This window comes from Ambystoma mexicanum, chromosome 6q (genome assembly GCF_040938575.1).
Source record: "Ambystoma mexicanum isolate Mex_15411 chromosome 6q, UKY_AmexF1_1, whole genome shotgun sequence".
In the NCBI taxonomy this organism is placed as follows: domain Eukaryota; kingdom Metazoa; phylum Chordata; class Amphibia; order Caudata; family Ambystomatidae; genus Ambystoma; species Ambystoma mexicanum.
The window spans coordinates 1,134,230,466-1,134,251,518 of NC_090937.1; positions in this window are offsets into that span (position 1 = coordinate 1,134,230,466).

Here is a 21,053-nt window from a genome sequence, read left to right on the forward strand (position 1 = left end):
TGTACTTACACTTGTAGTCTTAATTGTGTGTGGTGTTCCCAAAAGGGCAACACTGCTTAAAAGCAGGTCTCTGGGACTTGGAAGGCAGAGTCGCCACTGGAACGAGGGAAACAACGAGAAGCTGGAGGAAAAGGACTGCTGCAACAACTGGACATCCCTGTGAAGCCCTGCTGCAGGCCCGAATCGCCCGAAACTCCGACGACATAGATGATCTGCAAGGAATCTTCTTCCCTTGAGCTTGGTGGGACCGACCAGCTCGCCAAACACCAAACGCCAGCCTTCCTCTCCTGTCGAATTTGCTGTGAATCGCTGCAGTGAACCGGATAGCCAGGAGGAACAGAACCTGTTTGGGTTTTAAGAAGCACACCTTTTATTCAACGCTTTGCTCTGATGCTAGCTTCTTCCCTGGGCAGTGTAGGACCCTCTAGTCTTCCTCCTTCTTGTAACCACTACAGTCGCTTCTGGAACCGTAAGCCTGCAGGAACTGCCAGGAACAACTGCCTCAGCTACAGCATTCTTCTTCATTTAAGGTACTTTGCAAACCCAGTAGTTCTTTCCGTCCGACCGCAGTGAAAGTGTTTGAAATCTTTTGCCTATCCGAAAAGCTTGTCCTTCTCTTCTCTTTTGAATACATTTTCTTCCGAACAACTTCGTTTTGAACTCTTGGCAAAGACTTAACCGCAAACTACTCTGAACTGTGTGATCCTCTGCAAAGACCCTGAACCATTAACATTGGGCCAGGCCTATTTATTTGAATCCTAGTTGTAGTAAGCCATTTCTAGATTGCCCTGCTTATTACTTGTTGGTGCTGCTTGATTGTTGATAACCTTGTATTTTCCTCCCTTTAAATTCCTGGAGTGCCATTTTGCTCACACTTCATTTTGAGCCTAAATTGTCCAGAATTGATTGGGGGGTTTTGTAGTGTTTTAAGATTGTGGTTTTCTGCTGCTTTATATAAGTGGACTGGTTTATAACTGATGGTGTAAATAAATGTATATTATTTTATTCAGAAACCTTGAATCAGTGTCTGTTTGAACCATAGTAATTGTTGTCCTTTGTGTAACTTCTGATACTGCTCACTTTACTCTTGAGATAAGTCTGGCTGCTCAGCCATCGCTACCACTTTACTGTGTAGTACAAGCTTGTACCAAAGGTGAATTTGTACTTACACTTGTAGTCTTGATTGTGTGGGGTGTTCCCAAAGAGTACTGCATATAATTCTACCTAACATACACTTCCTTGGGTAGGCCCAGTTTAACTATGAAATAGAAAAAGGGGGTTCACTGGTCCCAGATGTAGCCCGTTTCTGCCCTCACATCTCTTGGACCCTAAGAATATATTGTACAGCATCCTCATCATCCCCCATAGTACACTGGATGATGACTTTTAAGTCTGAAGTGTCTGGGAACGCTTGCTGCAGCACATCCCATTCCCTAGCTCTGATCTTGTTGAACGAGGCTCCATCATGGGCGTCATTACTCAATGTTACTCCCAGCTACCCTACCTTCACCCACACATCTGCCGCTTGCTCCAAAACTGTAGCCACCAATAAGGTTTTAATGTCTCCTATTTCCAAGGGCGCCCATGCTCTGTTCTTTTCAAAAGTATATATCCACTTCCTTGCACCTGCTGTAAGTGGCGGGAGTGCCTTGAGGAGATTATTCTTGTACCTCTGTGCCCTGGGTACATATTGTGGTCTCCCTTCTCCCCTGTGTATTAGTGGCATTTGCATCCTCATCTTGCTTTTTGGCCTTAGTTACACTTCCCTTTTCCTTTCTAATGCTATCTTGCCAAAACTTTCCCTCAATCTTCCATCCCATAAACATTTCACCATCAAGGGGTATTGGAGCACCTGTTCTGCATCTCTCTCCTCATCGTCCTCAAAATCATCAAACTCCCCGTATGGCCGGGCAGAACATTCTTCACCAGAATCCAAGGGGAATGCACAGCATTTGTCTGGAATGGGCAACACAGAGTGAGCTGGCGGAGACTCACCCAAACGTATCCACAGAGAGGCCTTTCTGCCCCTGATTTTGAATGATAATTTCTTGCAGCATAGGCATATTACACCACTTACTGGATAGAGGGGAATCCTCAGGCACCACACTCGGCAATAGAAACACATACACTTAGCCCGCAGAGGCTTCAGCACAGGGTGGCGGCAGCCAAGGTCAGAAATTACAACACTATTAACCCGGCATTGGTGACATGCTCAGCATGGACCAGATTGACTGGCCACCCTGGGCGGGATGTCTTATACCACCCAAATATGCCATTGTGGGAAGCACATTACCTCTCTACACGCAAGAAAAGACCCTTGCCACATACTGGAGCAACAAGGGAATACTTTGGTTTGGAGATCTATTTGTTGACAATATGTTCATTAGTTGGGACGAGATCACTAAGACCATAGGGGGCAACCCACTATAGTAGTTACAATATCTGAAGTTGCGCTCTGCGATTGCAGCGGTATGGCCGGCATTACCTTCTGAACCACAAATACATACTGGACTGGGAGACATGTTCACTTCTAAGGGGACTAAAACATCCATCTCCACACTATACAAAATTGCACAATCTACCAAAGAGACACCACCCCTAGAGGACAAAGAGAAGTGGGATATTGACCTATATTACTCCATCACTCATCAACACTGGGCAAAACTGTGGACACTAACTAGGAATTTCTTGCATAACTCTTTCTATTGGTTAATACATTACAAGGTCATGCACAGGGCCTACTGCACTCCGTCCAGGATCAAGACCATATACCCTTGCGCTGACAGGGACATGTCCCAGATGTCAAAGCGAGGAGGCAGGCTTGTTTCATATGTTGTGGTCCTGCACGCATCTATCTAAATATTAGGCCGATGTTCGTAATTTACTTGAGATAATGGCAGATCAACCTTTTGTGTGGGATCCAGATATATGCATGCTGGTTACAGTGTGTAAAATTAATCCCACTTGGCGCAAATTGCTCAATCTCAGCCTGATACTAGCTAAACGTGCAATATTAATGCGCTGGAAATGTTCGGACCCTCCCCAAGTACAAGAATGGGAAAGAGACATTACATGGGCTGATAACTGCAAGGAGCTATACGCCAGCCTATACCCTGGCCACATCCACCCCAAGGGCATATGGGGCAGATACCAACAATATCTGTCTGATAAGTGTGTAAGAAATGCGGAATCGGATGCATTGTAACAGGAAGCTTTCTGCCCCCTATGTGAGCCAATGGCTTCCTCTACCGCTTTCACTGCTAGGCCAAATCTGCCCACAACATAGTTGTGTTGCTCCCCGAATATTACAATGGGATTAGGGTCCCCCAAATGGAGCACTTCTGGTGAGGATACCACTGGATCACTAGTCAGCCCTTGGAAATGATTCTGCCACAGGTCATGTCCTACATTACACTACAGATCAGCATCTCCACAAACTACCTTGCCCACTACTAATTTCTAGAACGTCCCAGAGTCACCCTTGTTATATGCATCTAACAGGTCATCCCACTTGGGTGCTAAGGAATGACCCCGTCTTCTTCTTTATTATCCTTTCATAGTTAGCTCTATGGTTCTGTAGTTGTATTTAGTCCACTGAGGGGCTGTCCTTTATACATAGTCTTATCTCATTCTTGGCAACCCTATACTCCTCATCAAGGCACCCACCCCTTTTTCTCCAGTGTCCATTTCTTGACCTTCACCATTGGACTTGTTAATAAAGGATAAAAGCTTTTAGTTACTGCATCATACTTCTCCATCACCCTCCAGTCTTGACACTCCATATGTCAATTTTCTCCAAGACTGATCTATAGATATCAGGCTATAGTTTGCTTCACTTTTAGCCCATTTGATTGAACAACGAGCATGTCCACTTACTGCAATTTGTGAGGACCTATTTGCTTCCATAGTGCCTCTGTAGAGTTGCACACACCATCGAAGAACACTCGATAGTGGCTTATGTTCACTCTCACATCAATTTAATACTTCAAAACGTTCAACTATGTCCCAATCCTTGGTGATGATCACAGTGTAATCAATCTTAGATGAGCCGTTTTGACCAGAAAACTGCCTTTTGCCATTTGGTGAAAGCCAACACAAACCTCATAGGCCCTCAGATGTAATCCATAAAAGATTCAGGCTGACTCATAGCCCTGGCTATGGGTCCTAGTCAGATAGCCAGCCACCAGTGTTGGCATCTCCCAAGCCAGGTCCTGTTCGTCCCATAAATCTGCCAACTCCATTAGGGGTTTGAACTGAAGATTCAGATCACCAACGACAAGGACAAAAAAGGGAGCTCTGAATTGAGAGTCTCCTACCCATGTATAAGCTCTAGCAATAATGCCAGAGTTCGGGTGATGCTTCCTCATTGGGCCTATTATAAATATTAAATATCAGAAGATGCTGTCCATTAGATGTATTTACAATTATATGCTGAAGGTCAGGTACACCAGTCTTGTACTTCACAATATCCCAGTTTAGACTTGCTCCAACCCAGATTAGCAGGCCTTCTCTTGCTCTACCTCTTTGGCCTTTTTGGGCTGCCACTGAAAATACTTTGTATCCCTGAAACTCTATCATCTATAAATCCCAGTTCACTTGTAGGCAAAGAAGAAAATACCCACAACATTAATGTGTTCCACTCAGTATCTTCCAGGAATTTCCGATGTCTGCACTAGTCACCAGTTTGTAGGGTAAGAGAGGTGGCATAATCGCAGGTACTGGTAGAAGTCAATCCACACCTATGGTCCTGTTTAAGTATAGGACCCATCCCCGATCTCCTCAAACAGTCTCCTCCATTCGGCAGGTATGGTCTTCAGAGGTATATTCGTCCCAGTGGGGAGATACAATCTAAGTTCGATTGAGAAGAGTCCCTAGCTTAATGAACTATTCTTCAAGCAGACCTCGATATAATTGTCTATCCCTGAGGGCATTTTACCCCAAAGACGATGTATAATGTCATCCCTAATAACATAGACACATCCCCTGACATGCCGTATCCAGTGAATACCCTTATTTGTTGCTGCCTCACTGTGCCCAGAAGTACCAGGTGCCAATATGGTACATTGAACATGGAAACAGACATGCTCCTCCGGTGCATTTTGCACCCAGGTGGGTAATATCTTCCTTCATCAGTTCTATTAAACAACTGTTTTCCCTCTGGTCTGAAGTAGCTATGTGGCCTGCTCAGGAGATTAGCACTGATATATGTATTAATGATATTTATGATAGCTTAAAGACCTCTGTTGCAGCCCTTAGATCCCGCTTAATTTCAATATAATTTGTTCTCTCAATGACACCGAATTCTTTAGAGCTTGTATGACATCCATAGTTTTCTAATCCGTCCATTTTCCTTATGAGCAGATTAACAGTTTGACTCTGCGTCTGTAATTCTGACATAATCTCACTATAGCTACTCCCCCCCTCTGTCAGTTGCACAATCTGCATGGTGGTAATAACTCAGTTGCCTCTATTCCCTCCGTTTTTATCGCTTTACTAACTTTATCTATTGAATTAAGGCAATCATGGCCTGGAATAATGTTGCACAACAATTCCATTGTCCCATGGTCTTGTTCTCGCTTTTCTCTCCTGATACTGGAAATCTATTAGTTAGAATGATATCAGAGGCAATTGCAACAGCTGTGAGGTCTGGTTAATCAGGGGTGCCATTTACCTTGGTTGATTTTAAACCTTCTGCCTCTCTTCCCATTATACCCACAGTGTCCTTCTGCTCAGCCCTCATACCTGCACATGGTTCCCCCTGAAGAGCATCTTCCCTATCCCCGTGGTCCTCTCATTAAAGGTATATAATTATATCATTCCACTGCCTAACTGCCCATTCAGGCCTATGTCAGTAGCCGGTATTGCATAGTTCTTTCCACCCTCTTGTTCCTTAATGCTTCCTACCTCATAATCAACCAAAGTGTCCTTTACTTGTGCCTTGCTACTGCCCCTTGTTGGCATGTTAGGGTTCTACCCATTGGCTTATTACCCATATCTTTGATTGCCAGCAGTTCTGTGTCTGCTGCCCCCTTACACAATTTGATGTTTCACCCATCCCGGTCTGCCCCTAAATGACCTAAACACCATCAATGTCATGCAGTAGGTCTTGAATTTCTAAGATTAATAGAATAATACTTTTTTTAATTGGCTCAAAGAGTTTATGCCACTTCTTCCACGCTGGGCCGTCGGTACCAGTAGCTTTGGTGCAGACAACACACAAGATTTTAATTTTAGCACCTGGATCATGCTGACCCGACAATCTCCTCCTCTGTCAGGTCCTGGAAAAGTGTAGCTACCGTGGCTGCATGGCTGGACAAGGGCAGCCAACAAGGCTAATGAGTGGGGAACGCCCAACTGTCAAAAAGGGCAGCCCTATTCCATCTCCCTCCCCCAATCTGGTCTATTTTGGACTTGCTGGGTTCTATTAGTTACAAAGTACTGAGCCCTAGTTGCAGTACCTAGTTCAAATGTTCAGCACTGAGAAGCTGAGATTGTAAAGAAATTGGCTACCTTGCAGCTGCTTTAAAGTGATACTCACTGATAAATAGGAGGAATATATCCTCCCTCACCTTCAATGTTTGGGTTGAAAGTAGGATAGAAATTAACAGCAGGATATTTGTCAGGTCTCTTGTGCTGCAGCGCCTAACACCTGCAGCGCACAACACTGCATGCCCTTTGCCTGCATTGGATTTGTTGCTGCAAAACCTGTAGACAGAGTTTAAAGTGAAGGGGCGTGGGCTTCAGTCACAGAGCTCCTGCTCTGCTCTCTGCTTCCAAAGTACGCAGCACTCAACACCATATGCCCACTGCCTGTGTGGACTTTTCCACTGCTGGGCATGCAGATAGGATTTAAAGTGAAGGGGGCATAGCATGTTAGAGAAGTTATCAGCTAAAGAATGTGGGGCTGTGTGTGCATTAACATATCAAATTAGAATTGGGGGGGTGAGCAGATTGGGTTAGTTTCACTTAGGCGAAGAAAATAGTAGCATAACCGCAGGTGCACAAACAGTTTGGTTCAGAAAATCCAGCAGAATTAAAAGGTGAATATCAATGCTGCATGAAGGAAAGATTTAGAGCGTGCAGAGCAATGTAACAGAAGCGGGATGGGCCTTGAAAGGAACGTTCATTGTCTAGAAACAGGAGGGAAGGAAGCAAAAGGTTGGAAGTGAAATGCAACATAATAAGGAGATTGTGCTAAATGGAATGCTGCTTAAAGGCCGCAAGTGGTTGATGTTGGTGCTGTATGTTTCTGGCATCTGACCTGGTCAGAGGTAACATCATGAAGAAGGTTACGAAAACCTCCAAAGCATACAGAGTGGGCTGCGATGAATGAAGAGGGTTGAAATTGGGGCAAAAATGTAAAAAAGGTGAGAAAAAAGGAAAAGGCAATCTCTGTCAGGAGGCGATCTTGATGAAAGGGTTCTCGTTGTAACCCTGACTGAAGGGTCTTCTAGGTGGAATGCGCTTGACAATGGTAGCTGCATGGGAGTCTGTGCTGGATGGCAGCTGTGCAAGGAATTTGGTAGAGACCGTGTCTGGGGAAGATCAGGGTATGAATCAGGGGTGCTGAGGCTGGACTAGCTGCAGGAAAAGAGATCATTTGGATGGTGAGTATAAATAGATGAATAAATAAGTAGAAACCCTCTTGCAGGATAATTTTAAGGTGTTGGATTGGACACAAAGACTTCCTAAGCCTTTACGGTACAAAAAGATTAATGAAGTAAGTTCAAAATGTTCAAGTGGAATATTTTCCCTTTGGTGCAGAATATTTTCGGTATAATGAGCCATCCAATGAGAAGCGTCACAGTGTCATGGCTGATTATTTGGTCAAATTTCCATGCTCCAAAATACGTCACAAGCTGCTTCGCTTTCGTTTAAACTTGTGGCCGACTCGAGATGTTTTGTCTCGCAGAAATTTAATCCCGAAGGCTGAAAATTACTGCCGATTTTGTAAAGTTCTAGACCAGAAAGAGACTTTGGAACATTGTATAGTGTACTGCCCTCAATTAGCAGCGACTCGTAAGATATACTTCAAAAATCATTTGGAAGAACAAAATAGGTATATACACAAAGATCTGTGGCAATTCATCTTTTCTTCACCTAAGCTAGTCATAAAGATAGCCACCATACAATTTCTGGATGCTGTATTTCCTAATGATCACAATAAGCTGTAGTCAAATCCTACTGAACATCAAAAAGAATACCAACTGAGTAGCCCAGACTGTTAAATTCATTTACTGAAACTGTTGTTTTTGTACAAGTTTACTGGTAAATAATTATGAAATGCAATTTGCTTTGTTTTCTCTTGTATGTGGAAAATTTGAAAGGTTGATTGTATTAACCAAACAAATAAATAAAAAAAAAAAAAAAAAATAAGTGAGGAAAGGAGGTTCACAGAAGTTGGAAATCCGGGGAGGTCACTTTAGGTTCTAACAAATCATATGTGCTGTGAATACCGTTTCAAAGTAAATGTTGATTTTGATTGACATGATTGTTTTATGTTTGCTGTTTTCTTGTATTAATGCCTATGCACAGGAAATACTGTATATGCTGGGTTTTTGCATAGTCTTACTGACCAGCAAGTTGTCTCATGGGACCTATACCAAGAAGAGGTGTAAAGAAACGTTTCACCCTACAAATCAGTTCAGGCATTGAAGTGGCTTATGCATTGTCGGCAGGTCCAGATGAGTTCCCTAGGCAATTTCTACAAACATTAAGAAGGGTATTTTTATGTTTTGATGTTCCCTGTGATGTGACTTTGATGAATTCAAAACACATTTTTGTATGGCCTTCATCAGGCGATTGTAGCGCAATTAGCACATGAATTCTCTAGTGAAAAGAGCATTCATTCGATATAACATCAGTTCATGAAGATATGGGAGGTCACCGTCCAGACAGAGAATAAAGGAAAAGAGCAGAAAAACATAAGGGTTTACCTACTAAGAAAATTGGAAGGTTTATTGGATCCCACAGCAGTGCATAGGGGTTGCCTGTTGGTGACAACAGGTTATGGGTGTACTGTTTTAGATAGATCTCCGAGGGCCAGGAGTCAATACCCATTGCACTTGAAATAATTGAAGCACACAGTAATACTAATTAACTTTTCAACTATTCACTTAGTTGCAAAGATTTAGGAGTGCCCCTCTACGTATCATTACATTGTATATTTTTCTAACCATGGCAACCAATTTGAATCAAATCAATATAGGCCTAGAGCAGAGAGAGATGATTTAAGGGATCAAGAAAGATTTCAGAGCCTAGAAACACAAGTGAAGAAGCTTCCTGAGCAAGAGGGGAGACAGTGTGCTAGCCAAAGAAATCAACAACAAATAATAAATCAGAATGAAGAACACAAGAGCGACATTGCACAAGGAGCTATTAAGTGACTAGTCAGGCAAACACCCCAAACTGGAGAACAGGTAAACAATTACACACCATTAAATAAACATACAAGGATACAGAGTAACTTAGATTTTGAGAATGAGGTATTCAATGACATTGGAAATAGAAATGCACACAAGAAAGGGGTGTGGTTTGACCCAGAACCAAAGACAAATAATCAACTCCATGCAGGTGAGTGAAGACAGTGACAGGCAAAGGAAAAATACACATGATTACTCCAGCTTGAGTGGTGAACCCAAAGAAGAGCAGGAAAGAAAACAAACTTGAAGGAAGTATATTGCAAGTTGAGAGGATGAGAAGACTACAAATAAATAAATACACCACAGTACTAAGGCAGCATGATGGGATACTTACGGCTCGGCTGGTGAAAGAGAGTGTTGAAATGGGTGGTGAGTAAAAGCGCCATCACCTGTTTATGCCTTCGATGATTCAGTTCAAAAGGTAAAAATGAGAACACATAACACATCAAAAATTAATAAAACAGAAGTAAATGAAATGACCAGTGAAGACTGAGTGAATGCAAACAAAGGTGATGGAGTTCCATTGCCCGGTGTATTTAATACTGTTCCTATCTCCACAGAGGTAGAAACTCCTCAAAGGACACACACACAGGTGAGTCAACTGAGGAATATGTCGTGCCACTGATGTTCAGTGAGGTGCAGTTAACAGGTAAGTACATGTGCAACGTTAGTTCCAAACACAAAATGATCATGTGTTACAGCATGAAAAAGGAACTACTATAAATACAGAGGAATCATGCCCCACAGAGAAGGTAAGTGATGACACTGAAATCAATGTGGCAAAAAATGATATGGAATTGGGTGAGAACTTAAGTGGTTCCATTATGCAAAGCTTCAGATGGGCTCACAGGATAGAAACATAAACGAAGACGACAGGAAAGTTGAAAATGAAACAGTCAAAAAAGAGGTATGGTATCATTCCACATTCCCCTTTGTTTAGCAAGAAGTCAAGCAGGATTAAGAAAAATGAGTACTGAGATCAGTAACAACTCACATTTCCTATGCACACTGAGGAATGTGAGGATCGTTATCATGCCCCGATCACAGTAGAAGAACAATGCAATGCAGAACAGTGGAAGCAGGAGCACAGGCTAATGTGATGTCAAGTAAACGGCTGGATAGCATAAATGAGGCAAAGTGACAACACATCATTTTGAAGTTAAGACAGATCGAAGGTCTTGTGTTAATTTCAATAATGAGGAAATACCTGTGGATGGTGCTACTGAGGTTGACATTAAGGTAGGGAAACATAAGTTAAGACAAGAAGTGGTGGTAACCCGATTGGATGAGATGCCATTCCTATTAGGCACAAATTGTCTGAAGCACATGTTGCTGCTAATTGATGGAGTAAAGGGTGTTCTGTGGTCATTGGCCCAAAAACCCCTGAAGCCTAAAAAAGTGGTGAGCAATGTTAGCAATACAAAAGATTTCCAAACCACCATTGTCAAGTCAGAAATAGTGATTGAGTTATATGTTCAGAATGGCTGTGTCCCTAGTTTCATTATCATTCTCAATTGCGAGCGTGAAGTGCAGGAAAAAGTGTGAAACAATCATTAGAGATTGGCTTAGATCCAAAGAAGAACTGGCAAACAGAGGTAGATGAAAACGCATTAAGATTAAAATCTACAAATCTCAGCCCACACAAGATAATTGCAGGCAGGAAAACAATACTTACCCAACATTTGTTGTACACAACCCATGAGCAAGTCTTGGTAAATGCATCCACAATTCATGAATATGTGGAAGAATTGAGGAAGCATTTGAAACACACATTTGCATTTGCACAGAGAAATCTGGAAAGGGCAGCTGAAGGCAATAAGTCTTAATATGACAGAAAATCAATCATTATAGAATGTGAGATAGGTGACCAGGTATATACATTTAATTTTGCAAAAGGAGAAGATAAGAACTTTCGGGTTCCTGGCATGGCCAAACAAAATTGTGGACAAAATGTTGCCTATGGTGTATAGAACAGTAATGAATGTGAAATAGTTTCTCCATGTAAATCAAATCAAACCATTCCACCCATAGCATGAGATAAAAGAATAGAACAACCAGTTGAAACAAACAAGGATTGAAAGGCATACTGGATAAATGAGGAATAGGGATGCATCATGATCTAGGTGAGTAAATTGGTGCACGATGGTCCACAATGGGCATGACACAAATTTGAGAGGAAAATGATTCATCCTGACAGGCAATTAGGTAGGTTTAGTGTTTCTGAAGGAATTAACGAAAGGTTGAGGCATTAAAAAAAACGGCAAACACCCTGGATATAATTACTGGTGCTTGGTCATTACCCTGTCTATCTCTCTCCTCTGTTCTAGAAATGAGTATCTTGTTTAGCTGGATCTGATGCCCATGATGGACCTGGACAAGAGAAAGAGGAGTCTCCAGGACAAGAAAGGGAGTCAGCCCCGGGACAAGAAAAGGAGGAGCCCATAAGACAGAGAAAGGCTGGTGGACGCAGAGGAGAAAACCAGATGGTCACGCAGTGGTCCATGCTATGTGGGAAGAAGAGGGCAGAAAATATTATTGAATTATTTAAAAAATGTTTTAGTTATAACATATATTTATTTATTTATTTATTTGTAAGGCCCCGAAAGCCTGCAGGCATCGGGGCACCACATAGAGACACTGGGCCTCATTACAACCCAGGCGGTAAGTTCCCTACTTTACCACCATGGTGTAAACTCTGTTCCAAGGTGAGTGGGGCGGTAAATCCCCATTCCCCATTTACCCTTCCCCATTCCCATTTTTGCCCCATAGGGCATAATGGGAGTGGGGAAGGCGCTAATTACGGCACTGTAAATTACGGTGCCGTAATTAGCACCAAGGCGGGTTAGCGCCTTGCATTTTAACGGCTGCTAAAAGCAGGCGTTAAAATGGTAATCAGGCGTTAAGGGTTAACAGCGCCGACGGCGCCGTTAAACCCTTAACGCCTGGTTTGTAATGAGGCCCACTGACTTACACATAACATGTTGACTAAAAGGTACAGGACGCGAGATGCTTGGTATGCCAAGACACAGATGTGGACAAGTACTGCTCAGGGTTGTTTAGTTCATTTGAATAGGAAGGTTTTTAATTGCTTTCGGAATCTGAGGATGTTGGGTTCCTCTCTCAGGTTCAATGGCAGTTTATTTCATTGCTGAACTGACCGGTTAGGGAAGGCTTTGCCTAGCCCATTTGCTTTCCTTTGAAGATGTGTTGTAATAAGCCCTTGAGTCTCAGATCTTAGAGTGCGGGTTGGAATGTAGCCCACGATCTTGGACTTCAGATAAACCGGAGCTTTACCATATAGGCACTTGTGTGTGAGTGTCATTGATTTGAAAATTACACGGTCTTCGACTTTAAGCCAATGTCATTCCTTTCTTGCTTCTCTAATATGGTCAGTTTTAGCTTTCTGCTTAATTATCCGGCATGGTTCTGAATATGCTGGAATTTTATCAGGCATTGTTTACTGGCCCCCAATAGTCGGGTATTGCCATGGTCCAGTCTAGACAGAATGGTCACTCTGGCTATGGTAGCACAGTTTGATTCGTTCAGAGTGGGTCTGATGGCTTTTAGAAGTCTTAACTAGTATGAGAAGTTTATCTGACATAGGAGGCTTGAGCATATGAGGTCAGGGAGGCTTCCAAAGTCATGCCCAAGGTTTTCGCGCTTTTATCATGAAGGATTCGTAGCTGGATGGTAGTTTAGCCCTGGCCTATTTGGACCCGAAAGCCATCAACTTGTTTTGTTTCCCGTTCAAACACATCCAGTTATGATCCATCCACTGTTCGTTGATATTGTAGAGTTCATTTACCATTTTGTTGTCTTTGATGTGGTCCCCGCTCAGTTCCACCACCAGCTGATTTTCGTCAGCGTAGTTAGTGAAAAAGGTGTTAATGTTGTCTAACACCTCACACAGGAGGAGTAGATATAAGTTGAAGAGAAGTGGCGAGAGACTAGCTCCCTGGGGGACACCACAGAAAATGTTGGATACGCTTGAGAATTTGTCACCCCAGTGTACTCTGGCGATTCAGTCTGCTAAGAATGATGATAGCCAGCCTATAGCTTCCCCAGAGCAGTTGGCGATTTTCTCCAGTGCTTCCTGTAGTAGTTGGTGGTCTAATAAATCAATCACAGAACTAAGGTCTAGCAGAATCAGCAGACCAGTATCGCCTGTGTCCATGATACTTTGCATTTTTGTCTGTAGGTCCAGCATCGCTGTTTCGGTGCTGTGTGCAGCACAAAAAACCCGATTGTTGGTGATGTAATACTTAATTGGTCTCTACATATGTTTGCAGTTGCGCAGTTGCGACTTTGTCTGTAACTTTTAGAATGAAATTACAATTTGTGATAGGTCTTAATTTCCCTGACTCTCGTTGGTCTAGGTTGGGCTTTTTGACCAGTGGGGTGATAGTCACCTTTTTCATATTCTTGGGAACTGTTTGGTCTCGGAATGAGGTATTTACCATTCTTGTAAGTACAGGTGCAAATATGTCAGCATTTTCGAGTATGATTTTAGGAGGAAGTATATTTTCTGTGCATGATGAAGGCTTCATCGATGCCAGGGTGTTGAACGTGTCCGCCTTCGTAATTTCTTGAAAACAAATTTTGTCTGGATGATCTGTTTTCTTTTTCATGTGTGGTTGTTGGTACTTGGTTTTATTAAGTTGGGCGCTCGCTATTACTTCTCTTGCTTTAGTGATCTTATTACAGAATGCAACTTGGGCAACATGTCAAGTTACATGGACACAGGACACACCATAATGATATATTGGTGAGGCAAACCTTCACTTTTACTGCCCATGGTGATGTGCACTATGTGTACAAGCTTGCTGTGCTGTATCTAATTATGTACTTAATATATTTAAGTAAATATTGTTCTAATGAAGCCTATTCTGACCTATGCTTTTAAGGAACATCATCTTAACCTCATGTGTTTGTGTTTGTGAAAATCTGAGTAAAATAGTTGTTCTAGATATGCAAAGCTTACATTATTGTGCTACTTGCATTGTCTGATTGTAGTGTTAATGTAAATTGAAATACTGCTACTCAAAATGTCCCTGATCAGTATATTATAATAAATATTGCTCTGCTACCCCCAAACTCACAAGATACCAACCTAAAAAGTATCTAACCCTTTCATCACATCTTCCCAGAAGGGCATTTCTAACACGTGTGAGGGCCATGCTACAACTATTCTATTTGACAAAAGCTTACAGCAGCGATTAAATATTTTCTTTATAACGAATGCTTCCATTTGTATAGTTTATGCTCAAATTATATTATCTATATTAAGAGAATGTTTCCGTACACCACTGTACCTCACAAAGCTCTCTTCTATTTTAGGGAGTATCTTAAAGCACAGTGTTTATTCTACTTGCTGAGAGTGGGCAAACTCAAGCTCATTCTGCAACTATTAAATATGGGCTGAGATTGCACTGCTGAGGCCCATAGTGTGCCTATTTTTCTTGGGACAAATCACACTTGGAAAAGCATGCTGTGACTATTTTACAGAAAGGAATATTCCATTGCTGATGCCATTCCTATGTTCTTAATGCGTGCAGGTTAAACTGGTAAGGTCAATGTTTCTAATTCAGTGCCTCATGCTTGCAAAATCTGAGTAGAGGTAAAGTTACTTTACACCACTGCAGGCCACAGGACTGTTTTTCAATTAAGAGAATGCCTTAATGCTAAGAGCAACAGTGACTTCTACTGTGCAAGGGAACCATACAATACTGTACTCCATAATGACATATTGATGAGAGAAACATTCACTTGTACTGCTCATGTTGATGTTCACTATTTGTACAAACTTGCTGTGCTGTCTCTAATTCTGTACCTAATATATTTGAGTAAATATTGTTCTAATGAAGCCTATTGGGACCTATGCTATTAAGGAAGTTCTTCTTAACCTCTTATGTGTTTGTGAGTGTAACAAACTGGGAATAATAGTTGTTCACACATGCAAAGCTTACATTACTGTGCTACATGCTTTGTCTGGTTGTAGTGTTAATGAAAATTGAAATACTGCTACTCACAATGTCCCTGTTCAGTGTATGATAAAGAATCCTGTGCATTCCTTGATCATGTGCGCTCCTCACATCCTTGGCCGCATGCAATCCCACACATTCTCTTGATTGCGTGCACTCCTCACTTCCTAGGCAGCATGTGCCCCCTTGCTTTCCTTGATCATGTGTGCTCCTCACCTCCTTACAGTGTGCGTTCCCACGCATTCCTTGATCATGTGCACTCCTCATGTCCTTGGCCACGTGCGTTCCCTTGCTTTCCTTGATCGCATTCGCTCCTGGCACCGGAGCCTAGTGCGTTCCTGCACATTTCTTGATCGAGTGGGCACCTTGTGTCCTGGGCCGTTTGCATTCCTTTACATTGCCTGATTGCGTGCGCTCCCTCAGACTTAGGCCACGTGCGTTCCCTCTCATTCCTTGATCGCAAGCACTCCCTCTCAACTCTAGGCCTTCTTCTGTGCTTGCTGTGTTCCCTCTGCTCCCCCTGCCAGCCCTTCCTTCCCCATCCCAACCCCCTTCACCTGACCTACTATGTACCCTGCGATTTTGTTCTTTGTGGTTTACTGTTTTCTTTCTCTCTAGGTTCCCTTGGTAGTTGTCCTGCCTTGGGTTGTTTACTTTACATGGTTGCTTGCTTATTCTGTACTACCTGCATACTTGATCTTCATTGTTTGCTACCTTCCCTGGACGTTTCTCTGTCTCTGGCATGTTTGTATCTACAGATTGTTTGCATCAAAGTATACATACTGTTCGTTCTTTTTCTAGGTTGTCTCGTTGAATGCTCTGTCTTGCCGGTTTTGTTGCTTGTGTCATTGTATCTCTACTGTTCATTCTATTTCTAGTTTCCCCGGTTGATTGCTTTGTCTTGGCGGTTTTGTTTCTCCTGGTTGTTTGTGTCATTTCATTGCCTACATCCCTGCTGTTTCATTCCATCTGTCAGGTTCCCTGTTTGATTGTTCTGTTTTCTAGTGGTGTTTTGCTCCTGCTTGTTTGTCTATTTTTTGTATCTGATTTTGGTCTTTGTTCAGTGTGCTGTGTGCCCTCCTCCTTCTGTGTCCTCCCCTCATCCCAGTGTTTCTTCCCCTCCTGCCTGCCCCCTATAACACCCTTCCTCTCTCCACTCTCCCGTTCCCCCCACTCAGCCTTTTCGCACCCTCTAAGGAGATCTCTGTCTCTCTTATCTTCTCTAACTGTTTTTCTATCAACTATCCTATCCTTCTCACTAGGTCTGGTAGGATAATGTTCAAGAGGGATATCCTGGTCTCTAAACCAGGCCTCCCCATTGCTGATACCTACACCAGTGCTACCTCCAGACAGACCCTTACCGACATCCTCTTTGTTTGTCCCTCTCCTTGCCTATGGATCACCCATATGGTCTCTGTTCTTTTTCCTCTTCACCCATTAATGGTGGCACCCAATGGGAGGCCCTCCTGGCCCCCTTCCACTCCTCCAAGACCATCTTTAATGTTTACCTAAATGGCACCGTCTTGGTCCAAGGCCCTCAGGCCAACCTCCTCCTTTTTGATAGACACTTCCGGTGCCTTATCAACTTCCTTTCTTCTCCTGCTGACCCTTCTCTCCCTTCTTTGGCTGCTCTGCCTCCCTCTTCCTCTGCCACCTCAATGGCTGCCTCTCCTGCTTCTCTGGCCATCCTGTTGCCCCTTTCTCCTGCCACCCCTCTGACACCCACCTCCTCTTCCTTGGCTACCTTGCCCTCTTCTCCCTTCTTCTTTGCCCATATCCAGGCACCTCCAACACTTCCTCACGGCGTACCTCTGATCTGTACCCCACCACGGAAGTCTTTCAAAGGTGGCAACCTGCTCCACATTATCACTCTCAACTTTCGCTCAGCTGTCAAACACTCCACTGACATCTGCTGTCTCCTGAAAGAACTCAATCTGGATGTTCGCGGTCCGACCGAGACATGGTGCATGGCCGGCTCTGTCACAAATTTTGACATTCTCCTTCCTGATGGCTACAAGATCCTCTCCACACCCAGAGCAAACTGTCCCAGTTTGGGTTGTAGCCTCTATCTTTCCTGAGTGGATTCCTGCTTCTATCATTCCTATGCAGGACTACTCCTCCATTGAATGCCAGGTCTGCAGGCTCTCTCTCTCTCTCTCCTGGCCTTTCTCTCACTGTGGCCACTATCTACAGGCCGCCTGGCCAGGTAGCCACCTTCCTCTTTGAGTGGGCAGATATCTCCTCCTCCCTCCTCACCTCGACATCTCAACTTCTCCTCCTAGGAGACCTTAACATCCACCTGGATGCTTCTTGTCCTTCTGCAGGACTCTTTCGCAACCTCTGCGACTCCCTCTGTCTCTCTACTCTTCCCTCTGGCCTAACTCACTTTGCAGGGAACACCATGGATGTTCTGATCTCCTCAGACCTCCCCGTCTCTAACCCCCTCACCACTCCTCTGTCCCAGAGTGACCACGTTCTCCTTTTCTCCCATCTCTCTATCTCTACACCCCAGGCCAGGCTGACCCAAGCACTTCCGCATACCTTCTCGGTCATTCGACCTATGAAGCATGTGTCAGTTGAGGCTTTTGCTGCTACTTTCTCTCCTCCTTCTGTACCTTTGGCTGACTCATATCCTGACACAGCCCTCTCTAACCTCCATCTTTCTATCTCTGACATTCTTGAAGCACTTGCCCCTGTCATGAGGATCCCTTTGAAGCCTAAAGCCAAGTGCAACTCTTGCTACGAGTCAGGCCTCGTCACCCTGAAATGCAAGTACAGGGTGGCTAAGAGAAAGTGGAAGGCTACAGACATACCCTCTGACTATCTGGCCTGCCGCCTGCTCCAAAGGCAGTACAGACTATCTGTCCTCACCAAGAAGAGAGCCCACATCCAAGTCTGCATCTCTGCAGCATCTAACAACCCGGCTGAACTCTTCAAAATCTGCAAGGAGCTGGCCAACCCTGCTGCAGTCTCTTCCTCTTCTGTTCCTTCCCAGTACCTCTGCACGGCCTTGGCCTCTCATTTCATCACTAAAACTGACAACATCTTGTCCACCCTCTCTTCCTCCTCCTCCACTCCTGGCCTGCCTGTGGCCTCCTTTCCTCCTACCTTCTCTTCCTTTCTCTTGTTAACCCTAGACGATGTCTCTAGACAAGTCCGATCTATGAAAGTCTCATCCCTGTTCTTCCAAAACCATTAAGGAACACATCAACATTCTTGCTCCAGCCCTAGCAGATTTCTGCAACCACTCCTTTGCCACTGGAATGTTCCCCTCCCGCCTGAAGCACTCCCTTGTTAACCCCCTCCTTAAGTAGCCCTCTGACGATCCTTCCTCTCCAGCTAACTATCACCCGATCTCTCTCACTCCTTTCCTGGGCAAACTCTTGGAAAAGCTGGCCATCTCTCAGTTTATCCTTCTCACTGAATCTGTTGGTTGTCTCCATGACAATCAATCTGGCTGCAGAGTGACCAGAAACATGAAACTTCTCTCCTGAATATCTGTGAAGACCTGCTCTCCAACCTTGACTCTTCTGTCCTTATTCTCTTTGATCTTTCTCCTGCTTTCGACACGGTCCACCATGCCATCCTGCTCAAGCGCCTCCGTGATATCTTGGGTATCACTGATCAGGCCCTGGCTTGGCTGACCTCCTTTCTCACCGACCGACCCTCTCAGGTCCAACTGGGGTCCTTCCTCCATTCTGTCTCTCTCTCTACCTGTGGTGTTCCGCAGGGGTCTTACCTCTCTCCCTGGATGTTCAACCAATGCATCGCTCCTCTCCCCCACTACATCGCTGTGCCCTGCTCCAACTTTCAATGTTATGTGGATGACACCAAGGCTCTCCTTCTGGCTACCCTCGGCTGCCTCTACTCCTTCTCTCATTCCTGACTGTCTGTGCGCAATTCAGGAGTCGTGTGCTGCTAAATGATCTCTGCCTTAATGCCAGTAAGACAGAGATCCTCCTAATGGGAACAAAAGCTCCCTCCTTTTCTCTCTCTCTCTCTGGCCGGCCACTGTTAGTCCTCTTCCTTCTCCTACCTGTGAGGCTAAGAACCATGGGATCATCTTTGACTCTGCCCTCACCTTCTGTCCTCTCACATTTCTGACGTCTCTAAGAAGTTAAACTATAAGCTGCACCTCCTCTGAGCTATTCTTCCCTTCCTCACTTTCCCCCAGAAGCTCACTGTGTCCAGACCTTTGGTCCTCTTAAGGCTGAACTGCTGCAACAGTCTCTTTCTAAATCTTCCTGCCTGTACTCCCCGTCTTCTACAACTTATCCTTTACTGGACTGCACGAGTAGTCCTTGGCCTCAAGCCCAGGCATCACATATATCCAGCTTTGAAATCTCCTCATTGGCTCCCAGTGGCAGCAAGGATCAAGTTCAAGACCCTCTGCATTGTTCACAATGCTTCCTAGGGCCTGGGTCTGTGCTATCTCCAACTGTCTCTTCCTAAGTATCTCCCTTCTCAAGCTCTCTTCTCATTCACCTCCAACTCTCAGAGGGTCAGGCACTTTTCCAAGCACAGAATTGGGGGCAGATTTCTTTCTTCGGCTGAGGCCTCCCTCTAGAACATCCTCCCTGCCGCTCTCAAATTTGACCAGAACCATCTTCGGTTCTGGAAGCAACTCAAGACCTTCCTATTCACTTCCAATGTCTCTCTTCATCTCCCCTGCTGATGACCCATCAGTTCCACACACTGGTCACCTGTCACCCTCTGAATTTGGGCGCAGGTCCCTGCTTGTCCAGTTGCACATCGAACTGCCTCTTGGCCCCCCCAGCACTTGTGGTCTGTATCTGTAACCCTACAGTCCACCCTCTCTTGCACTTATGAACCACCCGCTGGCTGCATCCTCTGATTACCGGCACTTAGCCACATGCTGGATGCACACTGTTACCTGCACTTCTCCATCTCGCCTCCCGTTTGCACTTCTCCACCCCCCTGCCGCCCTTTTGCACTTCTCCCCTCTCCCCTCCCTACTACGCTTGTGCAATCTGAATGACATAAGGCCTAGTAAGATTGTTGTTTTGTCCTCCTTTTCTTTCCCCCTCCATGTCTTGTCCCACCTAGGAACACTTGTGTGCAGGGTTGTTATAAATGCCATATCATATCATATCAATCTTGCGCTCCTACTCACCAAACTCACAAGATACCAATCTAAAAAGTGTTTAACCCTTTCTTCACGTCTTACCAGAATGGCACTTTTAACACTGCTAAGGGCCAGGCTGCAACTATTCTATTTCACAAAAGCTTACAGGGGTGATTATATCTATTCAATATGATAAATGTTTCCATTTCTATAGCTTATGCTGAAAAAGTAAATTTTAAGAGAAGGCTTTCTTACACCACTGTATCTCACAAAGCTCTTTTCTACTTTAGGGAATATCCTAAAGCACAGTGCCTATTCCACATGATAAGAGCAGTTAAAATCTATCCACACTGCAACTGTTAATTCACAACTGTCACATTAAATGAGATCACACTCATGTTCTTTTTGTGTGCAGCTTTAACTGATAGAGCAATGTTACATGCATTGTATGTGAGGGAAGTATGCATGGACGAGGTGCATGCTGCAACAATTCTATTTGGCAAAAGCTTACACTGGTGATTATCTTCTACTTAAGGGAATGTCTTAAAATACTGCTCGCCATAA